General features: G+C 43.2%; 1 long non-coding RNA gene across 3 annotated transcripts; it reads left to right on the top strand.

The window, feature by feature from the left end:
* Window positions 1-558: 558 nt before the first annotated feature.
* LOC139830716 (uncharacterized) lies at window positions 559-9,381 on the top strand. Of its 3 annotated transcripts, XR_011744024.1 has the most exons (7): window positions 559-893; window positions 995-1,076; window positions 2,598-2,682; window positions 4,016-5,739; window positions 5,841-5,922; window positions 7,444-7,528; window positions 8,859-9,381. It is a non-coding gene; the product is annotated as an uncharacterized lncRNA (long non-coding RNA). The 3 variants fall into 3 exon arrangements; XR_011744023.1 differs by lacking the exon at window positions 559-893 and having other exon boundaries at window positions 900-1,076; XR_011744025.1 differs by lacking the exons at window positions 559-893; window positions 5,841-5,922 and having other exon boundaries at window positions 900-1,076.
* The last annotated feature ends 3,497 nt before the right edge of the window (window positions 9,382-12,878 follow it).

The raw sequence follows: 12,878 nt of genomic DNA, 5'->3' as shown, positions 1-12,878 counted from the left end.
CGCCATCTCCATCAACGCTGTTGTCTCCCATTGTAGCGACCCGAAAAAATACCCCTAATAGAATTGTTTGTTCTTTTTCTTCTATGCATCATCATCCATGCATCATATTATTTACATGTTTTTATTAAATAAAAAATTATTTGCATAAACTATTTTGTTTCCCTCTCATATGGTTTTATAAAAACCCTCCCACTCTTATTCTTATTTAAATAAAACAAAATAAAATTTGATTTTCGAATCTTAAAATAAAATAGAAAAATTGTTTTTGTTTAACATAATGTTTTCAAGTTTGCTCTTTATTTTTCCTTCTCTTTTCCTTTGACTCTCCAATTCTTTTCCCTTCCCCTTGCTCTTTTCCTTTCATTCTCCTTTCTCTCTATCTAGTTTCTGCCAATTCTTTAAGCAATTCCAGTTTTGGCAGAGGAGGCCGAGGCTCCCTTCTGGCCACTCCTTCCTTACAGCCTTTGTTTCACCTATCCTAATCTCTGAGCCCAAGAGCAGCAGCTCGGTACAACTCCAATGCCACACTTGTTTTCCTCTTCCTGGACAACACTCATGAGGCGTGACCCTCCTTTGCACAGTACACCAACGCAGCCTCCACCTGCTCCCCTTTTTCTTTCCCCTCTCCCAAGCCGAACCTGAGGAAGAGAAAACCCCATCGCCTCCACCCTTGCATCACCGTCGCCCGACCATCTCCGGCCACCCCTCGTCGAGTTGAGGCCACCTCCAGCTTCGCCTTGACGTCACGATTCTCATCGTCCAAGAAAATCTAGCAGCTGGCCTTCCAATCGTCGTCAAGGTCACCTTCTCCCTCTCCGGCTGCCGCGCTCCGGCGAGGTTTCCGGCCACCTTCGCCCACCTCCGGCTTCACCGTCGTGTCCAATCATTTCCTGGTGAGGTCCTCCTTCTTCTCCCCCTTTTCCCCGTTGCATCCTACCACTTTATCACATCGCGTAAATCTGACGGAGTTCTCGCTGTTCTGACCGCGCCGGAGTCTTTCTGTCAACGTCGCGTTCGTCTGCTTCGCTGGCGTCGTCTCGCGTCCACGAGCTGTTCCTCTTCACCATCGAGCCAGGGTGAGCGCCACGACCATCCCTCCATGCCATCTTGCTCTTTGTCTACGGTAGTTGTCGTTCTGCTGGCTGCCGCTGATGTGCCTGCCATGAACATGACCTTGTGGTTAATCTGTATCTACACCATCCTCGCGCCATCGTTAATTCAATTTGCCATATACATGGTTCCTATCACAATTCGCTGGTAGTCTGGTTGGTCATGCTCTTGATCTAATCTCTGAAGTTCCAGGATTCAAGTATCAAATCCCAGTGGAGGCGCACACCTTTTCTTTTCTTTTCGTGGTACCTGTTCAGTTTCAGTTAACACCTGATCTTTTCTGTCAGTTAAACAGATCAATTCCACTGGCTAGCCACTTGATCCATGCCCAGGAAAAGTTCCAATTCTAGGTGTTCACACGCAACATCTTTCTATTATTTTAACACTGTCTTCGTGTCTGTTTCAGTTTTCAGAACAGCTGCAGGCTGCAGCTAACACAGCTAGCTCTGCTGGCAGTAAATCATTTTGGTCATGGGTTGTTTGCTCGCTGTGGCTCCACACATACAACTAGCTGCACCACTTCTACATTTTTGTTTTCAGCTAGCACACACAACCCAGTCGATCCACCTGCTAGCTTGCTTGCTTAAGCTAGCTAGTTATGCACAACATGAACGATCCGGCAACTTGCTTGTATGGTTCTTTTCTACTAGCTGATGCCCTCCGTTGCTTACTCTTTATTTCTTGTATTCAGTCCTTTGTCCAACACCTGAAGCCCAAGTTTTCCGTGGCAAGCCACAAACGTCCACATCAAATCATATGCCCTGTTTCAATTTCAGAGAGCATTGTCAAGTTTCAGTTTAATAAAAATGTGTCACTCCGTCGGGTCTATTTCTAAAATCTCCAAGATCTATCTGTATCACAGACGAACACTGGCCGTCTGGTTCCACCTCTTTTTAATTTCTGTTTTGGATTCAGTAACCCAGTCGACAGTCAGTCTTCACTGTTTTTCCCTTTCAGTTAACATCACTTGTTACAATACCTGCTATCTTCCCTGTATGTTTCTAAGTCATCGAGCCAGGCTAGTGCCTTGTATAGCCCTGGTTTAAAACCACTTTGTAATCTCTGTTTCGGAATAATAAAATTGATATTAAATATTAACATGTTACACATATGAAAGTTTCTCATAAAAATATGAAGAATCTGAATATGGCATCTATGCACATGTTTGCATCTCGCATCATATCGGACGATGATAGTTATGCATGTTCACCTATCATATATGCGGAGTATTTTGGAACACCGCCTATGGTTTTCCCCGCTCCGTTTAATATTGAAGTAGCGCACCCCTGTCATGATATGCCATGCTAACTAACACTTAACTTTGTCATTAGAAATGCAACTTCAACCCTAATTGATTGGCCGGGGTTCCGATCCCGCTTAATTGGATAATTGCATCGCATCATCTTTGCCATGTCATGCATAACATCATGAACATGCTGGATCTTCTTTATCCGTAGTAGTAAGACTTGCATACGTTGTTTGTCCAGCATTTGCTTCTTCCCGGATAGGATCGCGAAGTGGTGTGGTGAGATACGCCAAGTTCTCCGGATGTCCCTCGGCAAGCTTTAACAGGCAAGCATTTTCCCCTATACTTCTGCCCCTGCAGAAGTCGCTCACCTATTTTATTTTGCCTTCTCCCTCATGCTATCCTTGAGTTGCGTTCTTGTCACGTGTCCCTTCCACTTGTTACCTTAAGCAGCCTATATTGCCTCCACCAACCACCTACAACTATTGTTTGGTTTCGGGTCTGCCTTGCGAGTCGTAGTGCATGCTAGTGCTGTTTATATCTCGTTACCGTTACTGCTACCTTATTGGGTTATCTGTTGGGGAATCATGACACATGGTCTATGGATATATTTGTTGGAGATAATCATGCTTTACTTATTGTTAACAACTAAAATGATAAGCAGAGGCATCTGTGAGCCCCTTTGCGAAAGCATCGGAACTTTGACTCACTAATGTCCCCTAGGACCCGAGTTCTTGTTATTTGTTCCGAGACTGAGCGCTCTAACCACACGTGGGTATGTTTCTGGGTCTCCCCTTGACCACTGCCGGAATCTACAGCTTTGTCCAGTGGCCACAACTAGTTTGCAATGTTTTACCATCTGTTGTTGCGTGCATGCCAGCCTGTTACTTATTTACTTTGGGAAGCCCCTGGGTGCCTTGTATCCCTTGTTTCTGGTATGCACGTATAGGACGTGGAGCCTCTGCGAAGTGGTTTATCGCCCCAGTGTGTGTTTAAACCACCTAGCACGTTAACACACATAGCTAAGTCCGCTTCGGAGATACGGCCGGACTTCGATACGGGTTCAACTTGGTTAGGTGGCTTCCTGGACATTGTTGTCGTGAAGGAGAGTGCGAGTCGTTATATCCACCTGTCGCAAGTGGGTTGATCGTGCGTGTGGGTACATTTGGGAAACCCCTGCAGGGTGTACATCTTATCGATAAGCCGTGTCCGCGGTTATGGACGACTTGGAGCTGTATGACTCGACCATAGATAACTTACACCTGCTGTTTCAATCATAATAACTTGTGTAGTAAGCTAGCACAACTTCCATAATAAATGGTTAAAACTTGACAACCGTGTGAGTGCCCTTGTAAGTACTTCCTTGCGAGGGGGGAACGTATCGGCTGTGTTATGTTTGCAGAGTATAGAACTGTTAGTTTATGCGCTCTCTCACCTTCTCTGTTTAGACGAATGTTGTAGAGTGTCTCTATAGGTTTTTAGTGCATGCGCTGCCGCTTAACCCCACCATATCGCCTATGACGTTCCTCTTGCGTCCTCTAAGTCCCCTGCGTGCCTCAAGTACAAAGGACGACTGGTTGACGAATGCTTATACGTCTTGAAGTCTTGTTAAGTACGAACCCGTACTTATTGCTGCTTCTACGGGATATAACCGGGTAGGTATGAAGATCGATACGATGAAGAACGACGCTAGCAAGGTTACCCTTCCGGCTTGGCCTGGGCAGGGTTATGGACGCCATCGTTTATCTTCAGGACTCTTAGTCCAATTTGTATCTTGTCCGTACTCGGATGTATTTGATCTTCTGTACGATTTGGATCTTTGTATGTATCTATATGTATCTTGACTCGTTGGAGTCATTGTTGTAATATATATGTTTCTTGTGGGCTCTATTGTAATCCTGTTGTAATGTTACCTCTCGTGATTGATTCCACCCGCATCGCGTGCATGCTTCGGCGTGTACGAGGCGCTTGGTGGTGCGTCTCCTAAAATCGATATCGTGCGGATTTCGGCGGGTTCGCTGGGATTCTCATGGTACCGGTTTTGGGGTGTCACAAGTTGGTATCAGAGCATCAGGTTGACGATACCCCACTAGTCCAGCCTGTAGGATAACCTTGCCAACGGTCGTTGAGTTTAGAGAGTCCAAACTATTTTCTAAAACTCGTGGATAGTTCTGATTAGCTCTGATTTTTCTCCTTATCTATATTCTTTCTCCTCTCATCTATTCGAGTTTTGAGTCCTCTCTCTTATCCGAGTTTTTCTGAGTCTTAGCTTCTGACGCGGGTTGGACGATCTTTGCCTTTAACCTAGTAGGTTCGATCTTCGAAGGATTTGGCCGCAACTACATCATCATCCACGGAGCAACAACCTTTGTTAGTGGTGTCGCCATTCTACATGGAGCAAGAACTCTTGTTAGTGGTGTCGATGAGATCTACACGATGCATGAAGACCCGATAGTTTAACCAACTCCCCCTTAGGTTGACGTGGAATCTCGGGGCGAGATTCCTTGTTAGTGGTGTCGATTGTAGCGACCCGGAAAAATACCCCTAATAGAATTGTTTGTTCTTTTTCTTCTATGCATCATCATCCATGCATCATATTATTTACATGTTTTTATTAAATAAAAAATTATTTGCATAAACTATTTTGTTTCCCTCTCATATGGTTTTATAAAAACCCTCCCACTCTTATTCTTATTTAAATAAAACAAAATAAAATTTGATTTTCGAATCTTAAAATAAAATAAAAAAATTGTTTTTGTTTAACATAATGTTTTCAAGTTTGCTCTTTATTTTTCCTTCTCTTTTCCTTTGACTCTCCAATTCTTTTCCCTTCCCCTTGCTCTTTTCCTTTCATTCTCCTTTCTCTCTATCTAGTTTCTGCCAATTCTTTAAGCAATTCCAGTTTTGGCAGAGGAGGCCGAGGCTCCCTTCTGGCCACTCCTTCCTTGCAGCCTTTGTTTCACCTATCCTAATCTCTGAGCCCAAGAGCAGCAGCTCGGTACAACTCCAATGCCACACTTGTTTTCCTCTTCCTGGACAACACTCATGAGGCGTGACCCTCCTTTGCACAGTACACCAACGCAGCCTCCACCTGCTCACCTTTTTCTTTCCCCTCTCCCAAGCCGAACCTGAGGAAGAGAAAACCCCATCGTCTCCACCCTTGCATCACCGTCGCCCGACCATCTCCGGCCACCCCTCGTCGAGCTGAGGCCACCTCCAGCTTCGCCTTGACGTCGCGATTCTCATCATCCAAGAAAATCTAGCAGCTGGCCTTCCAATCGTCGTCAAGGTCACCTTCTCCCTCTCCGGCTGCCGTGCTCCAGCGAGGTTTCCGGCCACCTTCGCCCACCTCCGGCTTCACCGTCGTGTCCAATCATTTCCTGGTGAGGTCCTCCTTCTTCTCCCCCTTTTCCCCGTTGCATCCTACCACTTTATCACATCGCCTAAATCTGACGGAGTTCTCGCTGTTCTGACCGCGCCGGAGTCTTTCTGTCAACGTCGCGTTCGTCTGCTTCGCTGGCGTCGTCTCGCGTCCACGAGCTGTTCCTCTTCACCATCGAGCCAGGGTGAGCGCCACGACCATCCCTCCATGCCATCTTGCTCTTTGTCTACGGTAGTTGTCGTTCTGCTGGCTGCCGCTGATGTGCCTGCCATGAACATGACCTTGTGGTTAATCTGTATCTACACCATCCTCGCGCCATCGTTAATTCAATTTGCCATATACATGGTTCCTATCACAATTCGCTGGTAGTCTGGTTGGTCATGCTCTTGATCTAATCTCTGAAGTTCCAGGATTCAAGTATCAAATCCCAGTGGAGGCGCACACCTTTTCTTTTCTTTTCGTGGTACCTGTTCAGTTTCAGTTAACACCTGATCTTTTCTGTCAGTTAAACAGATCAATTCCACTGGCTAGCCACTTGATCCATGCCCAGGAAAAGTTCCAATTCTAGGTGTTCACACGCAACATCTTTCTATTATTTTAACACTGTCTTCGTGTCTGTTTCAGTTTTCAGAACAGCTGCAGGCTGCAGCTAACACAGCTAGCTCTGCTGGCAGTAAATCATTTTGGTCATGGGTTGTTTGCTCGCTGTGGCTCCACACATACAACTAGCTGCACCACTTCTACATTTTTGTTTTCAGCTAGCACACACAACCCAGTCGATCCACCTGCTAGCTTGCTTGCTTAAGCTAGCTAGTTATGCACAACATGAACGATCCGGCAACTTGCTTGTATGGTTCTTTTCTACTAGCTGATGCCCTCCGTTGCTTACTCTTTATTTCTTGTATTCAGTCCTTTGTCCAACACCTGAAGCCCAAGTTTTCCGTGGCAAGCCACAAACGTCCACATCAAATCATATGCCCTGTTTCAATTTCAGAGAGCATTGTCAAGTTTCAGTTTAATAAAAATGTGTCACTCCGTCGGGTCTATTTCTAAAATCTCCAAGATCTATCTGTATCACAGACGAACACTGGCCGTCTGGTTCCACCTCTTTTTAATTTCTGTTTTGGATTCAGTAACCCAGTCGACAGTCAGTCTTCACTGTTTTTCCCTTTCAGTTAACATCACTTGTTACAATACCTGCTATCTTCCCTGTATGTTTCTAAGTCATCGAGCCAGGCTAGTGCCTTGTATAGCCCTGGTTTAAAACCACTTTGTAATCTCTGTTTCGGAATAATAAAATTGATATTAAATATTAACATGTTACACATATGAAAGTTTCTCATAAAAATATGAAGAATCTGAATATGGCATCTATGCACATGTTTGCATCTCGCATCATATCGGACGATGATAGTTATGCATGTTCACCTATCATATATGCGGAGTATTTTGGAACACCGCCTATGGTTTTCCCCGCTCCGTTTAATATTGAAGTAGCGCACCCCTGTCATGATATGCCATGCTAACTAACACTTAACTTTGTCATTAGAAATGCAACTTCAACCCTAATTGATTGGCCGGGGTTCCGATCCCGCTTAATTGGATAATTGCATCGCATCATCTTTGCCATGTCATGCATAACATCATGAACATGCTGGATCTTCTTTATCCGTAGTAGTAAGACTTGCATACGTTGTTTGTCCAGCATTTGCTTCTTCCCGGATAGGATCGCGAAGTGGTGTGGTGAGATACGCCAAGTTCTCCGGATGTCCCTCGGCAAGCTTTAACAGGCAAGCATTTTCCCCTATACTTCTGCCTCGAAGGTCGCTCACCTATTTTATTTTGCCTTCTCCCTCATGCTATCCTTGAGTTGCGTTCTTGTCACGTGTCCCTTCCACTTGTTACCTTAAGCAGCCTATATTGCCTCCACCAACCACCTACAACTATTGTTTGGTTTCGGGTCTGCCTTGCGAGTCGTAGTGCATGCTAGTGCTGTTTATATCTCGTTATCAAGTATCTTTGCTACCTTATTGGGTTATCTGTTGGGAATCATGACACATGGTCTATGGATATATTTGTTGGAGATAATCATGCTTTCCTTATTGTTAAAAAATAAAATTATAAGCGAGAGGCATCGTGAGCCCCTTTGCGAAAGCATCGGAACTTTGACTCACTAATGTCCCCTAGGACCCGAGTTCTTGTTATACGCTCCGAGATCGAGCGCTCTAACCACACGTGGGTATGTTTAGGTCTCCCCTTGACCCCGCTCTGGAATCTACAGCTTTGTCCAGTGGCCACAACTAGTTTGCAATGTTTTACCATCTGTTGTTGCGTGCATGCCAGCCTGTTACTTATTTACTTTGGGAAGCCCCTGGGTGCCTTGTATCCCTTGTTTCTGGTATGCACGTATAGGACGTGGAGCCTCTGCGAAGTGGTTTATCGCCCCAGTGTGTGTTTAAACCACCTAGCACGTTGACACACATAGCTAAGTCCGCTTCGGAGATACGGCCGGACTTCGATACGGGTTCAACTTGGTTAGGTGGCTTCCTGGACATTGTTGTCGTGAAGGAGAGTGCGAGTCGTTATATCCACATCGCAAGTGGGTTGATCGTGCGTGTGGGTACATTTGGGCAACCCCTGCAGGGTGTACATCTTATCGATAAGCCGTGTCCGCGGTTATGGACGACTTGGAGCTGTATGACTCGACCATAGATAACTTACACCTGCTGTTTCAATCATAATAACTTGTGTAGTAAGCTAGCACAACTTCCATAATAAATGGTTAAAACTTGACAACCGTGTGAGTGCCCTTGTAAGTACTTCCTTGCGAGGCGGGAACGTATCGGCTGTGTTATGTTTGCAGAGTATAGAACTGTTAGTTTATGCGCTCTCTCACCTTCTCTGTTTAGACGAATGTTGTAGAGTGTCTCTATAGGTTTTTAGTGCATGCGCTGCCACTTAACCCCACCATATCGCCTATGACGTTCCTCTTGCGTCCTCTAAGTCCCCTGCGTGCCTCAAGTACAAAGGACGACTGGTTGACGAATGCTTATACGTCTTGAAGTCTTGTTAAGTACGAACCCGTACTTATTGCTGCTTCTACGGGATATAACCGGGCAGGTATGAAGATCGATACGATGAAGAACGACGCTAGCAAGGTTACCCTTCCGGCTTGGCCTGGGCAGGGTTATGGACGCCATCGTTTATCTTCAGGACTCTTAGTCCAATTTGTATCTTGTCCGTACTCGGATGTATTTGATCTTCTGTACGATTTGGATCTTTGTATGTATCTATTTGTATCTTGACTCGTTGGAGTCATTGTTGTAATATATATGTTTCTTGTGGGCTCTATTGTAATCCTGTTGTAATGTTACCTCTCGTGATTGATTCCACCAGCATTGCGTGCATGCTTCGGCGTGTACGAGGCGCTTGGTGGTGCGTCTCCTAAAATCGATATCGTGCGGATTTCGGCGGGTTCGCTGGGATTCTCATGGTACCGGTTTTGGGGCGTCACACCCATGAGGAGGGAGTAGTTCTCCATCGAGGCTAAGGGTTGTACCGGTAGCTAAGTGGTTAATCTCTCTCCTATGTACTTCAATACAATGATCTCATGAGCTGCCTTACATGATTGAGATTCATATGAGTTTTGTATCACTATTCATCTATGTGCTACTCTAGTGATGTTATTAAAGTACTCTATTCCTCCTCCATGATGTAACGGTGACAGTGTGTGCATCATGTAGTACTCGGCGTAGTTTATGATTGTGATCTCTTGTAGATTATGAAGTTAACTATTACTATGATGGTATTAATGTGATCTATTCCTCCTTTCATAGTATGAAGGTGAAAGTGTGCATGCTATGTTAGTACTTGGTATAGTTGTGTTGATCTATCATGCACTCTAAGGTTATTTAAATATGAATATCGAATATTGTGGAGCTTGCTAACTCCGGCATTGAGGTGCTCTTGTAGCCCTACACAATTAGTGGTGTTCATCATCCAACAAGAGAGTGTAGAGTGGTTTTATTATGTGATCAATGTTGAGAGTGTCCACTAGTGAAAGTACGATCCCTAGGCCTTGTTTCCAAATATTGCAATCATCGCTTATTTACTGTTCTGCTGCATCTTTACTTACTGCACGCCAGCAAGCACTTTTCTAGCGCCGTTACTACTGCTCATATTCATTCATACCACCTGTATTTCACTATCTCTTCGCTGAACTAGTGCACCTATACATCTGACAAGTGTATTAGGTGTGTTCGGGACACAAGAGACTTCTTGTATTGTGGTTGCAGGGTTGCTTGAGAGGGATATCTTTGACCTCTTCCTCCTTGAGTTCGATAAACCTTGGGTGATCAACTTAAGGGAAACTTGCTGCTGTTCTACAAACCTCTGCTCTTGGAGGCCCAACACTGTCTACAGGAATAGAAGCGCGCGTAGACATCAACCACTTTTAAAGCGCCGTTCTTGCGGGAGGAAAGGTAAAAGGTACTCACACTCCGGTCCCAGGTAACCAAACACTTTTCTGGTACCGTTGTGAGTGCTCGAAGCTATTTCCTTTAGATCCTGCAATTGCATCTTTTTGTTTCTTGTTTACACTAGTTAGGCATAATGGAAAACAACAAAAAAATTAGAGATCTTTATGAACTTTATCTTGAATTAGGACATGATGTGTTTGAAGAGAGAATTAAAAAACCCATGGAACTTTATATGCATGCTAATAGGAATGTTATTACTATGAATGCTTTGAACACCATTGTTGCTAATGCTATGGAAAATTCTAAGCTTGGGGAAGCTGGCTTTGATGAGCATGATATTTTTAGTCCCCCAAGCATTGAGGAGAAAATTTACTTTGATGATACTTTACCTCCTATTTATGATGATTATAATGATAGTGTTCTTTTGGTGCCACCTACTATGGAGAGTAAATTTTCTTATGATTATACTATGCCTCCTACACTTGATGAGAATAATAATGATAGCTACTTTGTTGAATTTGCTCCCACTACAATTAATAAGAATGACTATGCTTATGTTGGGAGTAGTAATTATTTTATGCATGAGACTCATGAGAAGAATGCTTTATGTGATAGTTATATTGTTGAGTTTGCTCATGATGCTACTGGATATTATTATGAGAGAGGAAAATATGGTTGTAGAAATTTTCATGTTACTAAAACACCTCTCTTTTTGCTGAAAATCTTGAAGCTGCGCTTGTTTTATCTTTCTATGCTTGTTGCATTATGCTTCATGAACTTGTTTATTTACAACATTCCCTTTCATAGGAAGCATGTTAGACTTAAATGTGTTTTTAATTTGCCTCTTGATGCTCTCTTTTGCTTCAAATACTATTTCTTGCGAGTGCATCATTAAAACTGCTGAGCCCATGTTAATGGCTATAAAGAAATAACTTCTTGGGAGATAACCCATGTGTTTATTTTGCTACAGTACTTTTGTTTTATATTTGTGTCTTGGAAGTTGTTACTACTGTAGCAACCTCTCCTTATCTTTGTTTTATTGCATTGTTGTGCCAAGTAAAGTCTTTGATAGTAGAGTTGATACTAGATTTGGATTGCTTTAGCGATAGCATTTCTGTCTGTCACGAATTTGAGTCGCCCCGTTTGTAGGTAACTCAGAAAAATATGCCAATTTACGTGCGTGATCCTCAGATATGTACGCAACTTTCATTCAATTTGAGAATTTTGATCTGAGCAAGTTTAGTGCCCCAGAAAAATTCGTCTTTACGGACTGTTCTGTTTTAACAGATTCTGCCTTTTATTTCGCATTGCCACTTTTGCTATGTTGGATGGATTTCTTTGTTCCATTAACTTCCAGTAGCTTTTTGCAATGTCCAGAAGTGTTAAGAATGATTGTGTCACCTCTGAACATGTGAATTTTTGATTATGCACTAACCCTCTAATGAGTTTGTTTCAAGTTTGGTGTGGAGGAAGTTTTCAAGGGTCAAGAGAGGAGGATGATACAATATGATCAAGAAGAGTGAAAAGTCTAAGCTTGGGGACGCCCCGGTGGTTCATCCCTGCATATTTCAAGAAGACTCAAGCATCTAAGCTTGGGGATGCCCAAGGCATCCTCTTCTTCATCGACAAATTATCAGGTTCCTCCCTTGAAACTATATTTTTATTCGGTCACATCTTATGTACTTTACTTGGAGCGTCTGTTTGTTTTCATTTTTTGTTTTGTTTGAATAAGTTCATTCTTGTGTGGGAGAGAGACATGCTCCGCTGGTTCATATGAACACATGTGTTCTTAGCTTTTAATGTTCATGGCGAAGGTTGAAACTGCTTCGTTAATTGTTATATGGTTGGAAACAGAAAATGCTATATGTGGTAATTGGTATAATGTCTTGAATAATTTGATACTTGGCAATTGTTGTGCTCATATAGATCATGTTTAAGCTCTTGCATCATGTACTTTGCACCTATTAGTGAAGAAATAATGTAGAGCTTGTTAAAATTTGGTTTGCATGATTGGTCTCTCTAAGGTCTAGATATTTTCTAGTAAGGGTTTGAACAACAAGGAAGACAGTGTAGAGTCTTATAATGCTTGCAATATGTTCTTATGTGAGTCTTGCTGTACTAGTTCATACTTGTGTTTGCTTCAAACAACCTTGCTAGCCTAAGCCTTGTATTGAGAGGGATTACTTCTCATGCATCCAAATCCTTGAGCCAAAAACTATGCCATTTGTGTCCACCATACCTACCTACTACATGGTATTTTCTGCCATTCCAAGTAAATACTTCATGTGCTATCTTTAAACAATTCAAAAGTTATTATCTCTTATTTGTGTCAATGTTTTATAGCTCATGAGGAAGTATGTGGTGTTTTATCTTTCAATCTTGTTGGGCAACTTTCACCAATGGAGTAGTGGCTTCATCCGCTTATCTAATAATTTTGCAAAAAGAGTTGGCACGGGGTTCCCAGCCCCCAATTAATTAACTTTCATTAATAATTCTCTTCACATGTTTTGCTCTGATTCATCAGTAAGAAACTTAATTTTGCAAATAGACACTCCTCCATGGTATGAGATTGTTGGAAGGTTGATGACCCACAAGTATAGGGGATCGCAACAGTCTTCGCGGGAAGTAAAACCCAATTTATTGATTCGACACAAGGTGAGAC

This window comes from Lolium perenne, chromosome 4, assembly GCF_019359855.2.
Source record: "Lolium perenne isolate Kyuss_39 chromosome 4, Kyuss_2.0, whole genome shotgun sequence".
In the NCBI taxonomy this organism is placed as follows: domain Eukaryota; kingdom Viridiplantae; phylum Streptophyta; class Magnoliopsida; order Poales; family Poaceae; genus Lolium; species Lolium perenne.
The sequence above is the reverse complement of the archived record's forward strand: the minus strand, read 5'-3'. Positions and strand labels throughout refer to the sequence as shown.